This window comes from Artemia sp. Qi Xiang Cuo, chromosome 8 (genome assembly GCF_049724085.1).
Source record: "Artemia sp. Qi Xiang Cuo chromosome 8, ASM4972408v1, whole genome shotgun sequence".
NCBI lineage: Eukaryota > Metazoa > Arthropoda > Branchiopoda > Anostraca > Artemiidae > Artemia > Artemia sp. Qi Xiang Cuo.
Window position 1 is genome coordinate 26,538,194 of NC_142801.1, and position 5,029 is coordinate 26,543,222.

The 5,029-nt window shown below is 33.8% G+C and overlaps 1 long non-coding RNA gene across 1 annotated transcript; it reads left to right on the forward strand.

Annotated features, from left to right (window-relative positions):
• Nucleotides 1–387: 387 nt before the first annotated feature.
• Nucleotides 388–5,029, forward strand: LOC148949286 (uncharacterized). Its single transcript, XR_016142120.1, has 2 exons — nucleotides 388–481; nucleotides 4,808–5,029. It is a non-coding gene; the product is annotated as an uncharacterized LOC148949286 (long non-coding RNA).

Genomic DNA, 5,029 nt, shown 5'->3' on the forward strand with positions numbered 1-5,029 from the left:
TGAAAATTATCATACTGCTATTTTTTGGTCTGAAAAAAAAAACAATCTTAGATATGCCACGACTTCGGAAAAATTCATTTTTTAGGAGAGAATTGTCTTTGTAAAAATATTTTACACATACGAATGACGTCATAAGTACCCAGATGTCCAGTACCCTAATTGTTTTACCTTAGCAAACAAGGTGAACTGAATTTACGTTCATTTACGAAAGAGGCTAAAAAAAACCGTCTTTCGTTTCAGCGAGTGAAGCTCGGTCCCCTGGTGCTTTAGATAATATTGCAAAATATTGTCCGTCTAAGGAGAACCAATTTTTTTTAGGGAGGTCTTCTATACCCGCCCTCTTCACTATTATAAAAATTTTAAATTAAATTTAACTGATTTTTTTCTTTTAGTGAAAAGGGAAAATAATCAATATGGTCCAAGGAACAAGCTGCAGCTTTTCTCCACGAGATGGTTGCATCGACTACGAAAAGCACGACAAGTGAGTCATTCTCTTCCTCTCATGGTCTTATTGTAATGAACGAAATTGTGGACTACAAGGATATTCCTTTGCAATTTTAGTAGAAGTATTTTAAGTTCTTCAATTAAATTTTTCTAGCCAACAGCGCAATAATTAAGAATTCATCTTCTTCCTCTTAAGTTTCAGGCCAACTTTGTTGCAGAAAAGTAATTAGTTGCTGGCTATTGCTATACAAGAAATCTGCTTTCAAGTAAATTCTTAACATATATCCCGAAACAATATCTTTTGTTGAAGAAGTGACTAACTTTGGTAATACTAATAATTCCCAGCTAGTATAAGTTTTTTTTTTTTTTTTTGACTTGACTTGACTTTTATTTTCAACTAATAATAAATCATACTTAACTGGCACTTACAAAACATTTTTTGAATAACATTATAAACAAACGTAGAGATGGTAAGAACGTATGACGTTTTATTAAGCCACTATTGTGACTTGAGCAGCGTCACACAATCTTTTATCATAAACCAAAACTCATTCACTCTTTCTACTCTTTTCATACCATTCAATACAAATTAACTCAATTTAAATTTTTTTTTAAAATTTTTTTTTAAAAATTAATTAAAATTTAACATTAAAAAAAAAAAAAAAAAAAAAAAAAAATTAATTCCCACCCAACAAAAAATTTTTTAATATAATTTTAAAATTAAACTGGTTTTGTGACTCCCTAATACTCTCCGGGAAACCATTCCACAAATTAACTGCATAATTTCTAATTGGAAAACTAGATCGACTCGTACTCCTTACTTCTGAGACTAAGCTTCCACGACCTCTAGTCCTATGATGATGATAATCAGAATTAAACTTAAAAAAATCTCTAAAATATTCTGGAGATAATCTATTAAGCACCTGGTAAGTAAACACTCCCGCCTGATGGTCCCTGATCTGATGAATATTTAAATTTCTAAAACTAATAAAAGATTCACGCGTATGCTCATACTGAACAAACTCACCCAGTACTCGTAGTGCCTTATTCTGAAGAATCTGCAGTCTTTTAATATTTGAAGTAAAATTAGATGCATAAATACAGCAACCATAAACAATAAAAGGATGAAAAACAGTATGATATATATTTCTTAAAACACTTAAGGGTAATACATGTTTCAAACGCCGCATCACTCCAAGACCTCGTGCAAGTTTAGAAGAAATCATATTTATGTGTTTCTTCCAACTCAAATTATTATCAACATAAAATCCTAAATATTTATTTTCAAAAACCTGTGAGAGCGACAAATTATCAAATACTACGGAAGCACTATTTACAATTTTTCCTACCCTACTAAAAATCATATAATTTGTCTAGAAGTATTAACAGCAAGGTAACTCAAGGAGGTAAACACCAAAAGGTTTTCCAGCCTTCGGTTTGCTTTATCTACTAGTTCTTCCAGTGACTGTGCAGAAATCGTCAAAGCAGTATCATCTGCAAATTCTGTAACAGTTGCTTCAGGCATGTAGAACCTCAGAGTATCTATGTATACGAGAAAGAGTAATGGACCAAGGACTGAGCCCTGAGGAACTCCACATTTTACAGGATAGACTCCGCTAACTATGTCATCTATCATTACTTTAGTTGACCTTCCATACAAGTATGATTTAAACCAATCCAAGCAAACATCTTTTATCCCCAGACTAGATAGGCGACACAGCAGCAACTCAAAATCCACAGTGTCGAAGGCTTTTTTGAAGTCAACAAAGATCGTTAAAGGAATAAGACCTTTATCTAGAGTTCCATTGATTACATCCAGAAGATGATGAACAGTATGGCTAGTAAAATGTTTACTGCGGAATCCAAATTGGCTGTCACACAATATTCCTAGTTTATCCAAATATTCATAAAGTCTCCTGTGAATTATCTTTTCATAGATTTTAGAAAAAATAGGCAATAACGATATCGGTCGCCAATTCGATAGTTCTTGTTTCTTCCCCCTTTATACAATGGTATTACCTTTGCTATTTTAAGACCACTAGGGAATTCGCCGGTCTGGAGTGATAGATTTATTAAGCCAGTTAGACAAGGTAATATATAAACTAGGATGGCATTTACAGCCCTAAGATGAAGCCCATCTATTCCGGCCGAGTTGGACTTCAGTCCTTTAACTGTGCTTTCGATCTCCTTTGCTGTGCACTTCTCGAACGAAAAACTGCGCCCTTCACCTCGATTATCAATAAAGGACTTTAACAGATGTCTTCTAGACTTTTTAGCTACGTCTTCCTTAATACTCGCGCCTATGTTCGTGAAATATTTTCCGAATTCATCAGCCATTTCCTGTTTATCAGTGATTTCACTTCCATTAACCATCAGATTCTTTACTCCATCATTATCATTAGTCTTCCCTTTTAAAACCTCATTTATCAGTCGCCAGGTTCCTTTTGCATCACCACTTTTACCATCAAAAGCAGAAGCATAATATGCTTTTTTCTCACTGCGACGCTTATGGTTAACTTTGTTTCTGACTCGCTTAAATAGTATTTAAAAGATAAAGTTATGTGAGAATTTGAAAAAGAAGAAGAAAATATAATTCCCTAAGCAGCTTCAAAATCAGGTGATGTACCTAGAAACAAATAAAGTAGTTAATTCAGTGTTTTTAATTTTGAAATATGGACATAAATTTCTATTTACTTCTTTGAATCACCTCAACCACTAGCTTTGTTTAAGCAAAACCATGCCTTTTTTTAACAACACCGACGGTTCTGATAGCCCTTATGTATTTCTGTGTCTATAACATTTGACTGTTTTTTATGTGTGACAGAAAAATTTAATTTCTCCATATTTCACTAACTATCTAACTATCTACTTTGATGGCTTGTATTTCAGAAAGGAAATGGGTAAGCTGATTTACTTATAAAAGCAGGAAAGGCCATCTATAAAACGAGAAGAAGTTCTTCAAATAAACGACTACAAAAAAAGAAAGAGTAATCATGGGGAACTGGTGAACCTAACTGTATAATATGATGTTCGTTTAAAAAAAAGGATATAACATCCTTTATTGTCGATTTAAGTGTGTCTTTGAGAAAAAGCAAACAGGGTTATATACCAGCTACTGGAACAAAGACCGCCAATACGAAATTTTCCCAGGATGCAGGACAAGATATGCCAGGTGTTTGGTTTAGCCAGAAATTAGATGGGAGTATTTCTCATTGTTCTATATTTTTAAACACCTTCTTGGTTCCAGGGGAGGGAACACCTCATCCTTATTCCTTCGTGGTGCTACTCGTCACCGGCACTTAAAAGTATGATTTTCACTTAAAATAAAAAAATAAAAAAATCTTGACTTAAGGTTTGACCAAACTCAATTCCATCATAAGGTACGTTCACAGAAGATTTTGGAAATTTGCAATATGTGTGAGGGGCTGGGGGGGGGGAGGTCTGGCAAATAATATCAGATGCTTTATTTTAGCCAGAGTTCAAGTGTTTACTTATCATTATCCTCTTGATATGTTTCTGAACCGTCTCCTTGTTTTGGGAGGAAGGACCTCATCACCCTGGCCCCTCCCTGATATTGCCCAAGAATGGCACCTAAAAGTACGATTGTGGCTTAAAATACAAATAGTCTGACTTGAAGGTAGCTAAAATTCAAAAATATATTCGATCGTAATGTGCTTGTATAGGAGATTGCGAAAACAAGGCTCTCCCAACGCTTATTTATTAAATCAAGATTGTGGTGAGCGTGGACTTTGACGCTCAAGCAAAGAAACATTATAGAAAGAAAAACAAACAAGTACTCATACAAAAGCACACAAAAAGAATATGGAAACATAACCTGTCCTGGTGAATCCAACTCCTCAGTACAAAATATGTTATGAACCGGTCCACTTTTAAATAACTCCAAACAACTCCCTGGAGTCAGCATCAAAATGGGTAGAGCAGGGTTGCTACATTGTGTACTAAATTCTGATCAGCTTTTTAACGAATTTCTTATTGGCAAATTTTATTTTGTAGTCCACTCGAATAGACTTTAAAATAGGTAAATTCAATGTTAATACTCTATTGTTGAAGACTTGTGGTTATGACGAAAAAGTAAAGCAGGATCTATACTCACATGTCTTTTATTAATGATAACGTGTTAGTGAGATTAAGTTCCTGAGATTGAGGGTAGCTCAAACGAAATTAAGGGGAAGACAGCATTCAAACTTCAAAAAATTGATCAATAAGGCACGATAGACAGGAAACCAGTGAAATGTATAACTTTTCTCTGACAATCATCAAAATTGCTTATTCAAAGAACTTTTTTTTGAACTTATTTTCTTATTTTCTATTTATAAAGAACTTATTTTCTTGTCTATTTCAGGAAAGCAAGCTACCATGCAATTCAGAAATATGAGGCAGATAAGCTAGCTAAATCATTGAGCTCATTTAGTGTAGCTGAGAAGAAAAAAGAAGCACCAAACCCATGGGGGTCATTTAAAAATAGAGACAACTTCGTCAATATGCATTTGTTTTGAGAGATATCTATTTTTTTAACTTGTACATATTTTTAATAAAGTTATATTGATGTTCAAAAAAGAGACAA